This window comes from Tachyglossus aculeatus, unplaced genomic scaffold (genome assembly GCF_015852505.1).
Source record: "Tachyglossus aculeatus isolate mTacAcu1 unplaced genomic scaffold, mTacAcu1.pri SUPER_32, whole genome shotgun sequence".
Lineage (NCBI taxonomy): Eukaryota > Metazoa > Chordata > Mammalia > Monotremata > Tachyglossidae > Tachyglossus > Tachyglossus aculeatus.
Genome location: NW_024044838.1, coordinates 1,716,446 through 1,739,062, shown reverse-complemented (window position 1 = coordinate 1,739,062; position 22,617 = coordinate 1,716,446). Strand labels below are relative to the sequence as shown.

Genomic DNA, 22,617 nt, shown 5'->3' with positions numbered 1-22,617 from the left:
GGGTCTTTTGGCCTCCGCACTTGTGGCCCAATTAAGAAGAGCAGAACAGGAAGAACTTACCTCACGGCATGGGCTGCGAGTATACACGGGAGAATTGCCAAACTGGCTTTCCTGAATCTTCCCGTTATTCCCCTGTGGCCTCATTGGGTACCGAGATCTGGAATTCACTGATCTCCTCCTCTCCCGTTCGCTCAGCAATCTTATCTGTAGAAATGGGGATCAGAGATATGGAAACAGGAAGATAAATTTTTAAGTCTCAGTTCAGGGAGAATGGAAATCCACGGGAACGAGAACCAACTTCCTTCCAGTCTCCCGCTATGCTGGAACAGTTCGGAAAGCTTGTGCGATTGGTTTGGATCAGAGTTGAAAGACTGGGAGACAGGGTTGATGGGTAATAAGTGTCAAGATTTTGTTGAGAGGATGAGGATCAGGCCCTTTGCTTTTCTAGCGTTCAGGGCTCTGGGAACCATGGGATGAGAGGAAGTCCTCAGGGATAGGATGGGGAATTCAGACTTTAATTAGTCCCACTGTACAGAAAAATGGATTTGGTCCTTCTGTGGCCCAGATTTGAGGAGGATGGAGATGTGGGTTTGGGGCTGTGGATCCAGGCTTGGTGCCCAGAATCCCAGAGGTTCAACTAAACAACAGAGAAAGGGAACACCAACCGAGAGAGAGTCGTAACCATCAGTTTTGTAAGATTAGTGATTCCATCACACAAATTTCCCCTCGCTGGTAGGTTGTGGTGGATGGTATGCTCACCTCTTTGCCGTTAGTGGGTGCGTGGTTGCCTTGAGGCATCACCCAGGTGGTGATCATTCATATCATGCTATTTTTCGTGGTATTTGATAAGCACTTACTGTGTGCTGATCACGGTTCTAAGCGCCGGAGTAGATACAAGGTACTCGGGACTCACAGGGCTCACATTCTAAGTAAGAGGGAGAACAGGGATTGAATCGCCATTTTGCATTTGAGGAAACTGTAGCACAGAAAAGTTAAGCAAGTTGCCCCAGGTTTCACAGCAGGCAAGTGGCAGAGCCCGGATCAGAACCCAGGTCTTCCACATCTCAGGCCCTTAATGTATCCACTAGGCCACACTGCTTCTGCTTTTACCTACTCAGTCCTCCTATTTGGAACTCCCTCCTCCCACAAATCCACCAGATGACCGCATTCATCTTCAAAGTCCTCCAAAAACCACTTCTCCTTCCAGATCCAGAAACCTTTGGGTCTCTCTCCCTTATCTACATGATGGACAGGCCTGCTAACCTGTTTCAGGTAGCAATCAAAATCAATTAATTAATCAATCAGAGTCTCCAACACCACAACATAGAAAAACAGCCCAGATTGGCATTGCACAGTGCTTCGCACATAGTAAGCACTTAACAAATACCATTATTATCTAAATGTGTCTCCCCTTCTAGACGGTAAGCTCGTTATGGTCAGGGAACATGTCTGCCAATTCTGTTGCATTGTAATCTCCCAGGTGCTTAGTATAGTGCTCTGCACAAGTAAGCACTAAGTAAATATCACTAATTGATTAACTGATTTGTAGAATGTCTCCCCCTCCAGACTGCAAGCTCGCTATGGGCTGGGAATAGCTCTGCTAATTCTGTTGTACTGTATTCTCCCAAGGATTTAGCACAGTTCTCTGCACATAGTAAGTGTTCAATAAATACCACTGATTGATTGATTAATCCCTAGTTTAACATTAGAGTTAGAGCACTGGGGAAAGCGTAGATGAATGAGACAAAATTTCCAAAGTCTTTCACTGGAGCTACAAAAATTTGTCTCTCCTTCTAGACTGTAAACCCATTGTGGGCATGGAAATTGTCCGTTGTAATATACTCTCCAAGGTCTAAGTACGGTGCTCTGCGTGCAGTAAGTGTTCAACAAATACCTCTGATTTATTAGTTAGTTAGAGCATTAGGGTAAATGGAGATGAATGAGACCAAACAGCCACTATCTTATATAGGAGTTAGTGGAATCTGTCGCTTCCTCTAGACTTTAAATTCGTTGTGGACAGGGATCGTGTCTAGCAACTACGTTGCATTGTACTCTCCCAAGCGTTTAGTACAATGCTCTGCACACAATAAGCTCTCTACAAATACTATTGATTGACTGATGATAGGGAGATCATTCCTCCTGTATATAAAGTGTGTCAGTCTTGATTCGGATTGGCGGGAATTATAAGCAACCTATAAATTGAAGTGGAAGGGTCTAGTGGGTAGAAGAGCAGCGTGTCCTAGTGGAAGGAGCACGGGCTTCGGAGTCAGAGGTGGTGAGATCTTACCCCGTCTTCAACACTTGTCTGCTGTGTGACCCTGGGCAAGTCACTTCACATCTCTGTGTCTCAGTTGCAGCATCTGTAAAATGGGGATGAAGACTGAGAGCCCCACATGGGACAACCCGATTATCTTGTATCTACCCCAGTGCATAGAACAATGCTTGACATATAGCATCCCCCGTCCCTCCACCTACCCTACCCCCTTCCTCTCCCCACAGCATTTGCATATATTGGTACATACTTATTACTCCATTTATTTTATTTGTACATATTTACTATATTTTATTAATAATATGCATATAGCTATAACTCTATTAATTCTGATGGTATTGACACCTGTCTACTTGTTTTGTTTTGTTGTCTGTCTCCCCCTTCTAGACTGTGAGCCCGTTGTTGGGTAAGGACCGTCTCTATAGGTTGCCTATTTGTACTTCCCAAGCTCTGAGTACAGTGGTCTGCACACAGTAAGCGTTCAATAAATATGATTGAATGGGATCGTGTGGCATTGTGTCCCCCTCCTTGATCGTGCGACATTGTATCCCCTTGCTTTATCGTGAGACATTGTGTCTCCCTACTTCCATCCCCACCACCCCATAAGCGATCTTCGATGAGGAGCCTCCCACTACTCCTTTCCCGGTCCGGACCTGACTGATTTCCCCCTCCCCCCAGCTCCCATACCCCGGGAAAAAGGCCCTAGTTTTTACCGAGTTACTTTAACAACAACCTCATTCGCACCTAGTCAGCCCACCCATGCTCTTTAGCTGTACACTCCTCTCCCTAGGCATCTCCGCTCCCATGACCCCCCTTAACAGTTCCGTACTACTCCAGACCTGCCCTCCATAGATCTCCAACCTCCACCACCTCAGAGACATTTTTGAAAAGAGCCCCTGGACTCTCCTTGCCATTAAGCTCTTTGATCTGATTTGACTCACCTATGGACAATTCGTCCTTTATGAGTATCATCTGACTATTTTACGGTCGCTTCTGCTTGTTTATTGTTAACTGCTCTTTTTGATGTCATCATCTACTTGCTTTATTATTTCAATCGAATGTTAATTGTTAACGTCTCTCGATGATGTCGTCACCTGCTTATTTTACTGCCATCTCATGTTAATTGTTAACTGCTCTCTGTGATGTCATCATCTGCTTATTTTTCGCCATCACATATTAATTGTTATCTGCTTTCTGTGATAACACCATCTGCTTGTTCTATTATTGCCATAGCATGTTAATTGTTAACTACCTTCTGTGATGTCATCACCTACTTACTTTATTATTGCTACTGCATTTTTGCTACTGCATGTTAATTGTTAACTTCCCACTACACTGTCATTTATCTTGCTGACCTCACCAGGAACTATCAATTCCCCTGCTCCCAATTGCCCTTCCCAATCCTCACCTTCTCCTTCCCCTCTCCCATCCAGTTATTTTCCTCCCTTCACCCACCCCCATCCCTCACCGTTACCCCTCCCCAGAATCCCTCTGTACCAGTGCCAACACCAAACTCCTCCCTTCCAGCCCTCTCCCTCGCCTCCTCCCTGCCCCCGCCCCATCCCAGTTCTCCATTCTCATCGCCACCCCTCTTCCCCCTTTCCCCGGCCAGGCCCCTGCCAACCAATCCCAATCCAAACCCTCTCCACCCTTCGCACCCTTCCAACTTCCTTCCCTCCCTCCACAGATGCTGCCAAGTGTGGACTTGGGAACTCCCACTCCATTATAAGTAAGCTCCCTTTCATCCTGGACCTATTCCTTTCCGGAATCCTACTCCACCTTGCCCTAAGTGAAAGATGGCTCTCTCCGGATGACACGGTCTCTTCTGCTGCTCTCTCCAGTGGAGGCCTCTTCTTCTCCCACTCCCCCAGACTCACCGGAAAAGGAGGAGGTGTCGGTTTTCTTCTCGCTTCGCAATGTCGCTTTCGCATTATCCCTTCTCCCCCTTACCTTTCCTTCCCCTCCTTTGAAGCCCACATTATTCGCCTCTACCACCCTCTCCAGATTCTTGTAACCGTCATCTACAGGCTCCCCTCCGGCCTCACCTCTAACTTCTTTAACGACTTTCTCCCCTTTCTCACCTTCCTTCTCTCCTTTTCCATGCCCACTCGGATCCTCGGACACTTCAACATCCAAATGGACGTCCCTAGTGACTCCTCTGCCGCCCGCCTTCTATCTCTCCTTGACGCTGCCAACCTCCTGCTGCACCCACCTCGCACACTCACCAACGTGGTCACACCCTCGAACACATCATCTCCTACCGCTGCACTATCTCTACCCTCACCAACTCTGAAATCCCTCTCTCTGATCATAACCTTCTCACCTGCCTCCACACTCACTCTCCTCTCCCCAGTAAATCTATATTACTACCTCACAGAGACCTCCGCTCTCTCGACCCCATCCATCTTTCTCAGCGCCTCACACCCCAACTCGCCCCCCTTTCCTCTCTACCCAATCTTGATGACCAGATTACTGCTCTCAACTCTACCCTCTCTACACAACTCAACTCACTCGCTCCCCTTTCCCTTCACCGCTCTCGTACCACTAACCCACAGCCTTGGATCACTGCCACTGTCTGCCTCCTTCGCTCATATGCTCGAGCTGCTGGACGCTGCTGGCGAAAGCCTAAACACCAAGCCAACCTTGCTCACTTCAAGTTTATCCTTTCCTGCCTTAACTCTGCCCTCTCCTCTGCCAGGCAAAACTATTTCTCCTCCCTTATTGACACCCATGCCCATCATCCCCGTTAGCTCTTCCGTACATTTAACTCCCTTTTCAGGCCCCTGGTTCCTCCCCCTCCCCCATCCCTCACCTCCAACGATCTGGCCTCCTACTCCATTATTAAAATTAACTCCATCAGGTCTGAGCTCCCTAAAGTCACACCTCCCCCTTCTCCACCCTCCCGCTCTCAACCTTTTCCGCTACTCTCTCATCCTTCCCAACAGTATCTTCAGATGAGTTCTCGTCCCTCCTCTCAAGTGCTACTCCAGCCACCTCTGCTTCTCACCCCATTCCCTCTCAGTTTATGAAATCTATCGTATCCTCCCTGTTCCCCTCCTTAACTTCCATCTTCAACCACTCACTCTCCACTAGTTCCTTCCCCTCTGCCTTCAGACATGCCCACGTCTCCTCCATCCTAAAAAAACCCTCCCTTGACCCCACCTTCCTTTCTAGTTATCGCCCTATCTCCCTCCTACCATTCCTTTCCAAACTCCTTGAACGAGTTGTCTACACCTGCGTCCTCGAATTCCTCAAAGCCAACTCTCTCCTTGACCTCCTTCAATCTGGCGTCCGTCCCCTATACTCCACCGACACTGCCCTCTCAGATGTCACCAATGACCTCCTTCTTGAAACATCCAATGGCTCCTACTCTATCCTAATCCTCCTCAACCTCTCAGCTACCTTCGACTCTGTGGACCACCCCCTTCTCCTCAACACGCTATCCAACCTTGGCTTCACAGACTCCGTCCTCTCCTGGTTCTCCTCTTATCTCTCCGACCCTTCATTCTCAGTCTCCTTTGTGGTCTCCTCTTCCCCGCCCCTTCCCCCTACTGTAGGGGTTCCTCAAGGGTCAGTTCTTGGTCCCCTTCTGTTCTCTATCCACACTCACTCCCTTGGTGAATTAATTCGCTCCCACGGCTTCAACAATCATCGCTACGCTGATGACACCCAGATCTACATCTCTGCCCGTGTTCCCTCTCCCTCCCTTCAGGCTCGTGTCTCCTCCTCCCTTCAGGACACCTCCATCTGGATGTCTGCCTGCCATTTAAAACTCAATATGTCCAAGACTGAACTCCTTATCTTCCCTCCTAAACCCTGCCCTCTCCTTGACTTTCCCGTCAATGTAGATGGCACTACCATCTTTTCCGCCTCACAAGCCCTTAACCTTGGTATCATCCTCGAATCCGCTCTCTCATGCACCCTCACATCCAATCCGTCACCAAAACCTGCCTGTCTCACCTCCGCAACATCGCCAAGATCCACCCGGTCCTCTCCATCCAAACCGCTACCTTTCTGGTTCAATCTCTCATCCTATCCCGACTGGATTACTGCATCAGCCTCCTCTCTGATCTCCCATCCTCCTGTCTCGCCGCACTTCAGTCTATACTTCACGCTGCTGCCCGGATCATTTTTGTGCAGAAACGATCTGGGAATGTTAATTCCCTCCTCAAAAATCTCCAGTGGCTACCAGCCAACCGGCGCATCAAGCAAAATCTCCTCACTCTCGGCTTCAAGGCTCTCCATCACCTCATCCCCTCCTAACTCACCTCCTTTCTCTCCTTTTACAGCCCAGCCCGCACACTCCGCTCCTCTGCCGCTAACCCCCTCATTGTACCTCGTTCTCGCCTGTCCTGCCATCGACCACCGGCCCACATCCTCACACTGGCCTGGAATGTCCTCCCTCCGCACATCCGCCAAGCTAGCTCTCTCCCTCCCTTCAAAGCCCTACTGAGAGCTCACCTCCTCCTAGCGGCCTTCCCAGACTGAGTCCGCTTTTTCCTCTCCTCTTCCCCATCCTGCCTGTCCTACCTCCTTCCCCTCCTCCCAGCACCTTTATATATGTATTTACAGATTTATTACTCTATTTACTTTACTTGTACCTATTTACTGTTCTATTTATTTTGTTAATAATGTACATCTAGCATTATTTCTATTTATTCTGATGACTTGACACCTGTCCAGTTTCGTTTCGTTCTATGTCTCCCCCTTATGGACTGTGAGCCCGTTGCTGGGTAGGGACCGTCTCTATGTTGCCACCTTGTACTTCCCAAGCGCTTGGTACAGTGCTCTGCACACAGTAAGCGCTCAATAAATGCTATTGAATTAATTAATGAATGAATAAGTGCTTAACAAATAGTATTGTTATTATTATTATTATGGAGAGTGGGCCTGGAATTCAGAGGAACTGGATTCTAATCACGGAGCCATCCTTGATGTGCTGTGTGACCTTGGGCAAGTCACTTCAACTCTCTTTGTCTCAATTACCTCATTTGTACGGATAGGGATTACGACTATGAACTCCATGTGGGGCACAGACTAGGTCCAACCTGGTTACCTTGTAACTACCCTACGGCTTAGAATAGTGCTTGGCATATAGTAAGCACTGAAAAACTTACAAACTTAAAACAAAAGAGAAAATGTCAGAGGTTAAGGGTCCTAATGCCCTCTCTGTGTCTTATTATTAATAATAATTATGTTATTTGTTAAGCGCTTAACTATGTGTCAGGCACTGTACAAGGGTCTCTTGTTTGATGTGTGACCTTAGCCATCTCACTTAACTTCTCCGTAACTCAGTTCCCTCACCTGCAAAATAGGGATCAAGACTGTGAACCCCATGTGGGGCAGAGACCGTGTCCAACCTTGTATCTACCCCAGCGCTTACTACAGTGCCTAGCACAAAGTAAGCGCTTAACAAATACTCTCAAACTGTGAGGCAGTTCTTGGGTAGGGTTTGGCTCTGTTGCCCAGTTGTACTTTCCAACAGTTTAGTACAGTGCTCTGCACACAGTATGCGCTCAATAAATCCGATTGACTGACTGCTTGGATGACCGAAAGCTGGAAACTCTCAGATCTCTGCTCCCGATGGAGACATTCCCGCTGCTGTGATTCTCGGCATCTTTTCCGCCTTAGTTCATCCCAACCCCGTGCTCCTGAATCCCCAGGAGCACCTCCTGAGGTGTGGGGGTCTTCCGTCACCTGGAACACACCCGGGGCAGGAGGCGGAGGGTTTCAGACCAGCTTCCATGAGGGTTCGGGGATCTTGGCGCACAGTAAGCGTTTAACAAATGCTATTATTATTATTATTATTATTATTATTATTATTATTATTATTATTATTATTATTATCATTCGTGTTTATTTTCAACTCCTTCAGCGCCGCCCGCCCCACAAGGCACTTCCCTGCCTCAGGCCGGGAGGCCAAGAGGCAAGAAAATGGCCACCGCCATGGCCGCCTTTGTCCAAGCCAGGACTCAAGTGAACTGGGGTTCCGTCTGCCCATCCCGAGCTTGATTCATTCATTTAATCCGTTCAGTCATATTCATTGAGCGCGTGCTGTGTGCAGAGCACTGTACTAAGCACTTGGGAGAGGACAGTACAAAAATAAGGAGACACATTTCTTGTTCACAATGAGCTCCCCCTTGCTGCTGCCCAAGGTTTGCCTTGCTTATATTGGACGTACACTCCCTGCTGGACACTCCCCCATGTCTGTGTGGGGTAGACACTGCACTAAACCCCGGGGTAGATTCAAAACTATCAGGGTGGCAGTCTCAACTTCTTGTACTCTAGACTTTAAGCTTGTTGTGGGCAGGGAACATGTCTACCAATCATTGTATTGTACTCTCCCAAGAGCTTAGTATTCAACCGTATTTAGTGTGTGCTAACTGTGTGCAAAGCACTGGACTAAGCACTTGGGACGATACAAAACAACAATAAAAAGATACATTCACTACAAGACATGCTCAGTAAATACCACTGATATATTAACTTATGCCTCCCCCTCTAGCCTGTAAACTCCTTGTGGACAGGGAAAATGTCTACCAACTCTTTAGTACTGTTTTCTCCCAAACTCTTAGTCCAGTGCTCTGCACAAAGTAAGCTCTCAATAAATACCATCAATTGATTGATTAATACCTGTCTCCCCGGCTAATATCACTTATCAGCTGTGTGATTTAGGGCAAGTCACTTAACTTCTCTGTGCCTCAGTTACCTGATTTGCAAAATGAGGATTAAGACTGTGAGCCCCATGTTGGACACTCTATGACATTGTATCTCCCCCAGCGCTTAGTGTTGTGATCGGGTTTGTCTGATATCCATTTTGTTTTCCCATCCCTTCCTCCCATCCCTTTGTACACCCTTCTTCACGGAAGAAGAATGCCCGCAAAAACTTCCCGCCACAAAACCTGCCTAACCAAGGCCTCCCCCACCCTGACCTGCCTGACAAAAGCCATCCCTGTTGTCCACTAGCGGACTTGACATGACTGACTCCATTTTGTGCAGGCTGAGAGAACAACTCCTTTTTGTATTGTCTGCAACAGATGCCTTCAAGGCCATTAAACAAGTAACACTTATCTATGTAAGGTCCTAGGTCAGATGACATCCTGACAAGACAGTGACAACAGAAGATAACAGAATTTACACACCTATCTATACAAGGCCATATGGCAGATAACAACAACCTTTACAAGGCAGTAAAAACAGAGAATTTACAGCATCCTGTTGGTCCTAATTGGATTCCTGAAATTCCTAAATGCTCCCTCCCATGTTGCTGTAACTGAATAAAAGACGCAGTGAGAATGGGATCAGGGCTGCTTGATCTGGGTCCCTGGCCCCTTGCAGCCGCGCGCTAATAAAATCCACTTCTAAATTTCTACTTGGGTCTCACTCGCTGATTCTCGGAACAACATTTGGAGGCCCTAGTGAGATGCACGGTGTCCCGTGTCACCGTGGAGACCCAACCTGGGAGGACCTCGGCCTCGGGGGAAGGAGACCATTCTGCTCTGACTTCTAGGGGGGCCGGCCCCTGAGACGTTCCAGGGCCCCGGAACTCAAGGCTGAGAGGTCTAAACTGTCCCCTGACGCCGACTGATCCTCATTTCGGCCTGGTGGATCCTGGGATCGGCAACGATCAACTACTTCCGGAGGTAACCTGGTTTCTGTTTTCTGGAGGGAACGAGTGCCGGACGCGGCAGTTAGCGCTTTGCGCCTCGATTCCCCGGGCACCCCAAGACGTTGGGTCACTGCCCGATTCTGGTTCTGGTTCTGGTTCCGCGGTTGTCTGTGAATCTGTTCTATATGTGGAAGCGTTGCCTTTAGGAAATTCTGTTTTACGATCCTCTGTCTGAAACCTCCTCGCTCACAGACTGCCAGGCAGGTTTCCACCTGGATCGGGGACGAATATCTTCAGGGCAACTTCTCCAATGTCTACTGGAAGGATGTGTTCGCCTCCAGGTTGTTGTTTGTTTGTGTCTCTGTGTTGTATGAATGGGAGGTTCAGCCAGCACGCCAGAAACGCCTTTGAACTGTATGCTCAGTCACTTTAAAAAAGGATACCGGGATGGGTATGATTATGGGATTACCCTAAAGAAACTGAAGCTCATTCCATTTTGCATGAATGAGTGGCCCACCTTCGGGGTGGGGTGGCCCCCTCAGGGTAGTTTTGATAAGCAAATTGTAAACAAGGTTTGGAGAATTGTGACTGGGACCCCTGGCCACCCCGATCAGTTCCCCTATATTGACGTTTGGCTGGACCTCATTACCCACCCCCCTCCCTGGTTGAAAAACTGCTCCCTGAAAAGGGGCATCCGAGTTCTTTTTGCCCAACCTAAAAAAGGGCTCCCTTCCAGGGACACCCCCCCAAAAAGGTCCTCCAGGAGTCCTAGGAGGATGATCTTCCCCCTCCTTGTAACCCAGGCGCCCTTCGGGACGTCCCGCAGTTTGAGAGCCCGCCCTGGACTCTCAGAGAGAGTCGAGTGGCATAGGCCCCATTAAAGGTACCCAGATTCGAGTATTGGGATGGACCTCCAAAATATGAACGGGGGAGGTTACTTATCGTTGTACGTGTTTCCATAAGCGCTTAGTACCGTGGTCAGTGCACGGTTAAAGTTCTCTAGATACTAGAAAGTGACGGGAGTGTCTGTTTGACTTGAGGAAATGAAGGTGGGAAAAGGAAAAATCTCAGTCAAAACCGAGTGGTGGGAAGTCCCACCCAGAAATTCCGGAAGGCAGTCCGATGAACTTTCAAAGTATAAGAGAAAAGAGAAGAAATTAATTATAAAAATTATTATTAAATAATTACATATTACTGCCTAACTTGGGCTGGCGCCCACCTCGGAGGGAACGTCTTCTGGCCAAAGTACGGATCCTCCGAGGACTGGGTTTGCCAAGAATTGAACATCTATGTAATTATGAGGGAACCCCGGAATGATGGGGAATTTGTGTATGCCGCAGTCTGGCAGCTGTCGGTGGGTAAATTTGTGCTGAAGGAAATAGATGAGAAGAAAGATAGAGGGGGAAGAAAGAGAAAAACCGGCACACCAAAGTGATGTTGCAGACTCCAAAACAACAGGAAAAGCAAAGAAAGATTATGATATAAATCGTGCAGATGGTGGCAAAGTTGATCATGACTTGTTACACCTGCGGTCGGCAGGGGCATATGAAAAGAGAGTGTCCTCAGCAGGAAAAAGAAAAGAGTTCTAGGTACATGAAGGAAAAGGGAAGGTGAAAAAATTGCAGTTGAAGGAAATTGTCTGCTCAGGTATCTACACCCTGCGAAGCAGGTGTCCCATAAGGGGGGAATGAGGGGTGGAGAGATTGCCTCTGAAGGAAATTGTATGTGTATGAAGGTTAGAGTAAGTGTGTGTGAAGGAGAAAGAGAAGGGACAGGAGATAATTTTAGTAATTCCTTCGTGGAGGGGGAAGACTAGGGGGATCAGGAGCCCATAGAACAAGCCCACCCTGAGCCCTTGACAAATTTGAAGGTGGGCAGAGAAAAACAAGATTAACAATGTTATATCTTTGATAGGCACGGGCGCTACCCGATCGTCTCTAACCAGACTGCCGATCGGGGCCAGAATCGAGAAGGAAATCATTAGGATCTCGGGGGTGCAGAGGGAGAACTTCCAGGTCCCTGTTACAGAGACCTTAGAACTAGAATACCTAGGGTCAAACTTCTCGGAAAAATTCCTAATCATACCCGAAGCCGGGGGTAAACTTGTTGGGAGGGCTCTTAACCTCAGCGGGAAAAACCATTAAAAATAAGGAGATTTTGTCTTTACTAGACGCAGTCTGGATGCCGGCCCGGGTGGCCAGCATCCATCGCCCCAGGCACCAGCACGGGGACTCACTCGAGGCCACTGGCAATCAGGCGGCGGATGAGGCTGCCCGAGAGGCGGCAAAGTCCCCTCCCGGCGTTGCCCCCTTATGCCCTGTTTTTGACCCTAATGATACACCGGCCCCTCACTACTCCCCCTCGGATGATTCCTTCGCAAAACAAAAAGGGGGGACTAGAGACGGGTCAGGATGGTGGGGCCTTCCAGAGGGAAGAATGTTTGTCCCTGAGGCAGTAGGGACAGAATGGATCACGTGGCTACACCAGATCACCCATGTGGGGGCACGAAAGATGGGCTTGTTGTTGAGAGATAGGTACTTTATCCCACACTTGGACAGCCCCTTAAGCTAGCATAACCACTCGGTGTGGAACATGTGCACAGGTAAATGCGAAGCAGGGGAAGGCTGCTCCCTCAGGAGTCAGATTGCCGGGATTGCAGCCAGGAGAAAACTGGGAGGTAGACTTTACAGAGGTGAAACCCCCCGCGGCAGGCTATCGATACCTCCTGGTATTTGTTGACACTTTTAAGGGTGGGTAGAAGCTTTCCCAGTTAAACACGAAACAGCCATGGTAGTGGTGAAAAAGATTCTAAATGAACTTCTCCCACGATTTGGTCTCCCACTGGGACTCGGGTCTGAAAATGGTCCAGCATTCATAGCCAACGTGTCCCAAGGCATAGGCAAAGCTTTAGGAATAGAATGGAAATTACACTGTGCCTATCAACCACAGAGTTCAGGTCAGGTAGAAAGGACCAACCGAACTCTTAAGGAATTCCTTACCAAACTGGTCCTTGAAACTCAGGAAAATTGGGTCATGCTCCTCCCACTGGCCCTACTCCGAAGCCGATGTACCCCCAATAAGTCGGGTCTCGCACCTTTTGAGATTCTGTTTGGTAGACCCCCGCCAATCCTCCCTCTAATCAGGGAGGAACTCAGGGCGGACGCTACTAATTCTTCCTTGATTAAGTTCCGGCAGGGTCTCCAGAAAACACAGGGAACACCCCTGAAATCTGTCCGAAACGCCCTGCCAGTTCCCACCTCTGCACCCGCACACGCCTTCCAACCCGGGGACTCGGTCCTGGTCAAGAAAATCACCGCCTCCGGCTTGGAGCCTAAGTGGAAGGGCCGTTACACCGTCATCCTGACCACGCCAACAGCCGTCAAGGATGACTCCGTTCCTGTCTGGCTCCATCACAGTCGAGTGAAACCTGCTGCGGCCCCGACATGGAAGGTGGAGGCACAGGCTGACCCCTTAAAGCTAAGACTCTCCCGCATTTCCTCCTCCTCGCCTCCCTAATGACCCCCTCTCCCTCGATGTCATTCAACCCTCATGCCCCAAAACCCCAAAACACCTGGACGATGAAGAAGGGGGATCAGGTACTCTGGACATTCTATGCAGAAGAAGGTACATGGACCCATAACCAAGGTTTGAATGATGGCCGGTATTTCCGGTTGGATTTATGCTCCCTCTTCCCCACCTCGATCGGAGGCGCTTCCCCTGTAGTAATCCGTTTTCTGAAGTAAGAATGTGCCTGGGGTTCCTTACAGATGGCTGGGATGCCAGTTTCCTGGATAGGTCGTCCCATTTCTGCCCAAACTGCGCCTGTGTGACTGCCATTGTAGTATCCTCGTTCCGCGGGGCGGCTTGTGGGGCCAAAGAAGGCCGCGTGGGGACGGATCCGCACTTGACTATCCAAAAGGACCCAACCCCCGTATCCACAACCTTGTTTCTCACCCTTCGCGACCCTGAGAGTAGGTTCTGGAATACTCCCCATTCGTGGGGCATGAGATTAGATGGCAGAAATAGGGCCTGGGCGGACCCTGGGATTATCTTTACCATTGCTAAGCAATCCCCTGTAACGTCCTACTTGCCAATCGGTCCCCTTGGAAAATCAGCTCTGCCCCCCAAAATCCTCCCTAGTCCTCGGGCCCCGTCCTCCACTGTCCAGTCCTTACCTCGGGCCCCGTCCTCCACTGTCCAGTCCATACCTCAGGCCCCGTCCTCCACTGCCCAGTCCTTACCTTGGGCCCCGTCCTCCGCTGTCCCACCCCCTCAGACACCCGCCGGGGAAATTGTCTCTCCAGAGCCAGGTGAGGGGGGGGTCCTCCAGCCAGAAACCCCCTCATCCTTCAGTCATGGGCCTCTTACAGGCCGTTTAGGGAGTGATCAACTCCACTCGACCGGACCTGGGCCTAAGCTGTTGGCTATGCATGGATGCCCAGCCTCCATACTATGTTGGAGTGGCTATCAATAACCCTGTGTCTACCACCTCCGATTCTGACAACTGTGAATGGGACCAGCCAGGGTTGACTCTTGGGGATGTCCAGGGCTCTAGGGTTTGCTTAATCTCGGATAACATGAACCTCCATGCCTCCCCATACTCGCCTGTCTGCTCCCTCAATGTGATGGTACGGTCCTCCTCCGGTTCTGCTTACTTCCCCGCCCCACCGGGCACCTGGTGGGCGTGTTTGGACGGAATCACTCGATGTGTTTCAGCCCGAGTTTTCCTTGCTCACCCCGGTGGCCCTCTCTGTGTGCTAGTCTCCATCGTCCCCAGAGTGTCCTTGTTGCCTGGCGTTGATGGGTGGGACCACTTTTCCCTGCGGGAGGATTGGTCCCTCTGTCATAAGCGGGCTGCCCCGCTGTTCATCCCCATTCTAGTGGAGTTGGGTTTAGCGGGTTCTGCCGCCCTGGGCACTACCGCACTGGTGCGGGGGGGAGGCTAGCTACAGAGAACTCAGCACCCAGGTGCATATTGACCTCACCCACCTTGAGCACTCCATTTCCACTCTGGAGCGACAGGTTGACTCCCTAGCGGAGATGGTCCTCCAGAACCGGAGGGGTTTGGACTTATTGTTTCTGAGACAGGGTGGCCTCTGTGCCGCCCTGGGAGAGGCCTGCTGCTTTTATGCGAATAACTCTGGAGTTGTTCAGGAGAGCCTCTCTCGGGTGAGGAAAAATTTAGCAGACAGGCAAAGGGAGCGTGAACGGGCCGAAACCTGGTACCAGAGTCTTTTCCGGACATCCCCGTGGTTAACCATGCTTGTGTCTGCCCTGGCTGGCCCCTTGTTTCTCCTCGTAGTTGCCCTGCTCGTCGGACCCTGCTTAGTGAATCGCCTCCTAGAATTTGTTAAGTCCCGCATCAACTCTGTTAAGCTGCTCCTCATTAGGGATCTCCACTATCAATCCCTACAAACTGAGCCCATTGGCCGGTATGACGATGTCGCCACAAACGTGTCAAGGGTTTGACACTCTGTCCATAAGAAGTGGGGAATGTTGTGATCGGGCTTGTCTGATATCCATTTTGTTTTCCCATCCCTTCCTCCCATCCCTTTGTACACCCTTCTTCACGGAAGAAGAATGCCCGCAAAAACTTCCCGCCACAAAACCTGCCTAACCAAGGCCTCCCCCACCCTGACCTGCCTGACAAAAGCCATCCCTGTTGTCCACTAGCGGACTTGACATGACTGACTCCATTTTGTGCAGGCTGAGAGAACAACTCCTTTTTGTATTGTCTGCAACAGATGCCTTCAAGGCCATTAAACAAGTAACACTTATCTATGTAAGGTCCTAGGTCAGATGACATCCTGACAAGACAGTGACAACAGAAGATAACAGAATTTACACACCTATCTATACAAGGCCATATGGCAGATAACAACAACCTTTACAAGGCAGTAAAAACAGAGAATTTACAGCATCCTGTTGGTCCTAATTGGATTCCTGAAATTCCTAAATGCTCCCTCCCATGTTGCTGTAACTGAATAAAAGACGCAGTGAGAATGGGATCAGGGCTGCTTGATCTGGGTCCCTGGCCCCTTGCAGCCGCGCGCTAATAAAATCCACTTCTAAATTTCTACTTGGGTCTCACTCGCTGATTCTCGGAACAACATTAGAACAATGCTTGGCACATAGTAACTGCTTAACAAATATCACTATTATTATAAAATACTATTATAATAATAATACTATTAAAAATGCTGTTATAATAATAATAGTAATAGTAGTATTTTTAAGCGCTTATTATGAGAAGCAGCGGGGCTCAATGGAAAGAGCACGGGCTTGTGAGTCAGAGGTAATGAGTTCAAATCCAGACTCTGCCAATTGTCAGCTGTGTGACTTTGGCCAAGTCACCTAGCTTCTCTGGGCCTCAGTTGACTCATCTGTGAAATGAGGGTTAAAATTGCAAGCCTCTGGTGGGACAACTTGATCACCTTGTAACCTCCCCAGATCTTAGAACAGTGCTTTACACATAGTAAGGGCTTAACAAATACTACTATTATTATTATTATTATTATTATTATTATTGTATCCTCCCCAGCCCTTAGAACAGTGCTTTGCACATAGTAAGCGCTTAACAAATTCCATTATTAGGAGAAGCAGTGTTGCTCAGTGGAAAGATCCCGGGCTTTGGAATAAGAGGTCACGGGTTCAAATCCAGGCTCCGCAAACTGTCAGCTGTGTGACTTTGGGCAAGTCACTAAACTTCTCTGTGCCTCAATTACCTCATATGTAAAATGGGGATTAAGACTGTGAGCCCCATGTGGGGCAACCTGATCACCTTGTAATCTCCCCAGCGCTTAGAACAGTGCTTTGCACATAGTACGTGCTTAATACATATTATTATTATTATTATTATTATTATTATTATTATTATTATTATTATTATTATTATGTGCCAGGCCTCTAGACTGTAAGCTCGTTGTGGGCAGGGAATGTGTCAACCAACTGTTGTATCATGGTCTCCGAAGTACCTAGAACAGTGCTCCGAACATAGTGAGCACTCGATAAATGCCAATGATGATGGGCTTCTTTGTTTTTCTCCTTCACTTCACCTTACTCTCTTCCTCCCTACCAAGTTCCTTCCCTGACCCATCATCCAACCCTGATAATAATAATGATAATAATAATAATAATAATAATAATAATAACAATGATAATAATAATATGATGTATTAAGCGCTTAACTATGTGATAGACACTGTGCTAAGCGCTGGGTGCAGCCCCCCCAACTCCCCAACTCCCTGCTGGTCTGAGGGTGGCGAAGGGAAAAGGGGCGAGAACTGAGCGAGGAGATCCTGTGATCTTTCAGGGGTCACTGACGTTCGAGGACATTGCCGTGACCTTCAGCTCCGAGGAGTGGGCGCGCCTGTGTCCCACCGAGCTCCGCCTGTACTGGGAAGTGACTCTGGAGAACTACCGGAACCTCCTAGCTATGGGTGAGCACTTTACCCTCGTCTGGCGAGCGGCTGAGGGGTTTTCTTTCGATGGAGAAGCTGCGCGGCATCATTTCATTCATTCATTCATTCAATAGTATGTACTGAGCGCTTACTGTGTGCAAAGCACTGTGCTAAGTGCTTGTGACAGGACAATATAACAATAAACAGAAACATTTCCTCAACGAGCTGGCAATCTAGAGGGGGAAACACACATGAATAGAAATACATGAATGATAGATGTGGAAATAAGTGGTGTGGGGCTCGGAGGGGATGTGAATAAAGGGATCAAGTCAGGGCGACGCAGAAGGGAGTGGGAGAAGAGGAAAGGAGGGCTTGGTCAGAGAAGACATCTTGGAGGAGGTGGGCCTTCAATAAGGCTTTGAAGGGAGGGGAGAGGAAGTGTCTTTCGGGTTTGAGGAGGGAGGGAGTTTCAGGATTGAGGCAGGACATGGGCACGAGATTGGCAGTGAAATAGATGAGATCGAGGTACAGTGAGTAGGCTGGCGTTACAATGGCCTAGTGGACACACGGGAGGTAGAGGACCTGGACTTGGGTTCCAATCCCGGCTCCACCATGGTCTTCTGGGTGACAGTGGACAAGTCACTTCACCTCTCTGTTTCCTCATCGGTAAAATGGGGATCACCTGCTGGGTGACCATGGACAAGTCACTTTACCTTTCTGTTCCCTCATCTGTACAATGGGAATCGAGGCTGTGAGCCCCACGTGCGACAGGGACTGAGTCCAACCCGATTAGCTTGTGTCTACCTCAGCGCTGAGTACAGTACCTAGATCATAGTAAACACTTAACCAATGCCATTAAAAAAAAGGTAGGTTATAGATGTCCAAGAGAGATTGGTTTGACTGAGGGATGAGGCAGGTATCAATTGTTTGTTAAGATGAGAGGTGTGGTCTTAATTAATATAAACATTCATTTATTCATTCATTCAATCGTATTTATTGAGCACTTACTGTGTGCAGAGCACCGTACTAAGCGCTTGGGAAGTACAAATCGGCAACACATAGAGATGGTCCCTACCCAACAATGGGCTCACAGTCTAGAACGGGGAGACAGACAACAAAATAAAACAAGCGTAAGGGAATTGCAAAGTTGCCTGTATTCAGATGGTACCCGTTGTACTCAATAGCAGGAGTAGCAGCGTGGCTTAGTGGAAAGATCCCGGGCTTGGGAGTCAGAAGATGTGGGATTTATTTAATCCAGGCTCCTCCACGTATCTGCTATGTGACCATGGGCAAGCCACTTTAATTCACTGTGCCTAAGGTCCCTCATCTGCAAAATGGAGATTAAGACCGCGAGCTATATGTGGGGTAGGGACTGTGTCCAACATGATTAGCTAGTATCTACCCCTGTTCTTAGAAGAGTGCTTGGCACATAGTAAGCACTTAACAAATACCATAATTATAATTATTTATTCATTATTACTCCTGAGCACAGGGGACTCCTACTGGTGTGGTAGGTTACAGTACTACTCTCTACCAGGTTCTCTGGGCCTAGGACATTACCGGCTTAAATCCTCCTTAGGTCCTCCTGTTGTTGGCCTTAGACTAAACAGAACACGCCTTAACTTCATTTTTGCATATATACATATACGTATTGTATATTGTAATGGTATTTGTCAGAGAAGCGGCATGGCTTAGTGAAAAGAGCACAGGTTGAGAGTCAGAGGTCACAGGCTCTAACCCCGACTCTGCCACTTGTCAGCTGTATGACTGTGGGCAATTCACTTAACTTTTTTGTGCCTCAGTTAACTCATCTGAAAAAATGAGGATCAAGACTGTGAGCCCCAAGTGGGACGACCTGATAACCTTGTATCTATCCCAGTTTCTAGAACAGTGCTAGAATTTCTCTATGCTTCAGTTCCCTCAATTGTAAAATGGGGATTAAGGCTGTGAGCCCCATGCGGGACAGAGACTGCCCAATCTGACTAGCCTGTATCTACCCCAGGGCTTAAAACAGTGCTTGGCACATAGTAAGAGCTTAAAAAATACCATTATTATTATTATTATTATTATTAATATAATTATTGTTAATCAATCATGTATATTTTAGTGGTATGTTAATCAATTATATATTTTAATGGTATTTATCAATCATATATGTAAATGGTACTTTTTTCATCAGTCAATCATATGTTTGTGTAAATAGGAGTGTGTGTAATTATATATATATAATTATAATATATACATATATATTAATTAAGCACTTACTATGTGCCAAGCACTGTTTTAAGCGCTGGGGTAGATACAGTAATCAGGTTGTCCCATATAGGGCTCACACTTTCAATCTCCATTTTACAGATGAGGTAACTGAGGCACAGAGAAGTTAAGTGACTATATATATATAAATTCTTAATAAATACTATATATTTATTAGTATATATATATATATATATATATATATACATAGTATTTATTAAGAATTCACTATGTGCCAGGAACTGTACTAAGTGCTGGGGTAGCTACAGGCCAGTCAGATTGGGCAGTCTCTGTCCCGCATGGGGCTCACAGCCTTAATCCCCATTTTACAATTGAGGGAACTGAAGCATAGAGATATTAAGTGGCTTGTCCAAATTAATCTATTGAGCACTTATTGTTTGTTGAGCACTGTACTGAACACTTGGGAGAGTACAGTATAACAGAGTTGGTAGAGACGTTCCCTGCCCACCAGCTTTCTTTTACTAAGTGCTGAGGTAGATAATCATGTTGTATACAGTCCCTGCCCGACATGGGGCTCAAAGCCTAAGTAGGACGGAGTAGGATTAAATCCTCAATCTATCAATGACATTTATTGAGCGCTTACCCTCCCAAGCGTTTAGTATAGTTCTAAACCCTTTAATCTGTGTTGGTAGACATATTCCCTTCCTACAAAGTACTTTCATAGTCTAGAGAGGGAGGGAGACATTAATGTAAATATGGATATGGACATTAGCGCTGTGGGGCTGAAGGTGGGGTGAATAAAGGGTGCAAATCCAAGTTCAAGGGTGACACAGAAGGGCGTGGGAGAAGAGAAAATGAGGGTTCAGTCGGGGAGGTTCTGTTCCACAGGTGAGGAAACCAAGGCCAAGGGTCACACAGCAGACAAGTGCTGGAGCCGGGATAAGAACCCAAGCCTTCCAAATCCCAGTTCTGGGCTCTTTCCACTAGGCCACTCTGCTTCTCAAGCTTTGCTTCTCATCATTAATATTCATTCATTCAATCGTATTTTTGTAGTGTTTACTGTGTGCAGAGCACTGTACTAAGCGCTTGGAAAGTACAATTCAGCAATATAGAGAGACAATCCCTGCCCACACTGGGCAGACCAGTACGTAAACAATATAAAGAAATCCTATAGTATAACTACATAATAATGGTAACAGTTTTGAGTGTTTTAAAGCTGACGGTAAGACATTTCTGTTTGACTCACATTATTGCATAATCGGACTCCTCTTCTCCTCTTGGACACTAATTCTAGTGTTAATTACGGTGTATTGTGCTCTCCCAAGTGCTTAGTTCAGTGTTCTGCACATAGCAAGCACTCAATAAATACCATTGATTGGTTGATTGGTTGACACTTCCACCCCTCCAAATCTTTTACTTAGTAGACAAGCTAACACGTTCACTCCCATAGCCTGAATAGGCAACCTAAGAGATAGCCGACTTTTTATATTTTTGTTCGTTCCAGGTTGTGAAACCACAACCAAAACCAACGAGCCCATTCCCCGGAAGCCAGAGAGGGTCAAAGAAGACGTTTTCCATAGGGCAGTCTCCAGGAAGCTCTCCCACACTATCCCAGGGCCTTCCGGGGAAGGTCAACGCTGGGAAGACGTGGGCAGCTCAACAAGGTCCCAGGGTTGGAGAAAAAGAAAAGTTCCCGGACAGGATGCCGGTTTCAGGATCCCCGAAGATGCCTGTAAGAAGTCCTCCCGGGAGAAGAGGTCTCACGACTGTACAAAATGCGGAAAAGCGTTCAGTTGACACTGCACTCTCGTTATGCATCAAAGAATCCATACTGGAGAGAAACCTTAGAGGTGTCACCAGTGTGAGAAAGCTTTCAGCCACCACTCGGTCCTTGGGACACACCAGCTGATTCACACCGGGGAGAAACCCTACCGATGAAGCGAATGCAGAAATGTCTTCAGCCAGCATTCAGTCCTGACTAAGCAGTGGAACATCCACACCCGAGAGAATCGATACAGCGACTACAGCAAAGCCTTCTGGGACTCCTCGACCCTGGTCAAGCATCATCGGATCCACAAGGGAGAGAAACAGTATAGATATGGCGAGTGCGGGAAAGCGTTTGGTCAATGCTCTGTCCTCATCAACCACCAGAGGATTCAAACTGGGAATAAACCTTACAGGTGCGACGGATGTGGAAAGGACTTCAGCGATCACTCGACGTTTGTCAACCATCAGAGGATTCACACCGGAGAGAAGCCCTACGGATGTAACGAATGTGGAAAAGTCTTTAGTCAGACCTCTCCCCGGACGAGGTTTCGGAGGATCCACTTGGGACAGAGACCCTATCAGTGTAGCTAAAGTGGGAAAGCCTTTAGCGATCACTCGGTCCTTGCGACGCATCAGAGGATTCACACCGGGGAGAAACCGTACAGATAGAGTGGGTGTGGGTAAGCTTCCAAAGACTCCTCGACCCTTATTAAACACGAGAGAATTCACACTGGGGAGAAACCCTACAAATGCAACGACTGCGGAAAAGCAACGACTGCGGAAAGTCAAGGTCCGGGCCTTGTGAACCATCAGAGAATTCACACCAGGGAGAAACCTTACATATGTATCGAGTGTTGGAAGGCTTTTGGTCATGGGTCAACGCTCATTAACCACCAGAAAACTTAAAAAGGAGCAAACGTCCACAGCCGTAATGGGCGTGGAAAGGCTTTCAGTCAAGCCTCAGCCGTGGTTAGTCACCGGAGAACTCATGCTGAAGAAAAATCCCCTATGTAATTCTCGGTCCTTAAGGAAGGCAACATTCTTGGTGAAATTTACCTGTGTGCAAGTCACTTCGCTTCTGTGTGCCTCAGTTCCCTCATATGTGTAATTCATTTATATTAATGTGTGTCTCTACTTCCAGACTGCAAGCTCATTGCGGGCAGGAGATATGTCAGTTTATTGTTGTATGGTACTCTCCCCAGCACTTAATACGGCTCTCTGCACACAGTAAGTGTTCAATAAATGCAAATGACTGACTGAGTAAAACGTAAATTCAATATCTGGGCTCCCTCCTAGTTAGACTGTGAGCCCCATGTGGGACACGATTATATTGTAACTAGCCCAGGCCTTAGTCT

General features: G+C 47.9%; 1 pseudogene; it reads left to right on the top strand.

Moving 5' to 3' along the window:
* The first annotated feature begins 8,400 nt into the window (after positions 1-8,400).
* LOC119921888 lies at positions 8,401-22,168 on the top strand (annotated as a pseudogene).
* Positions 22,169-22,617: the final 449 nt, after the last annotated feature.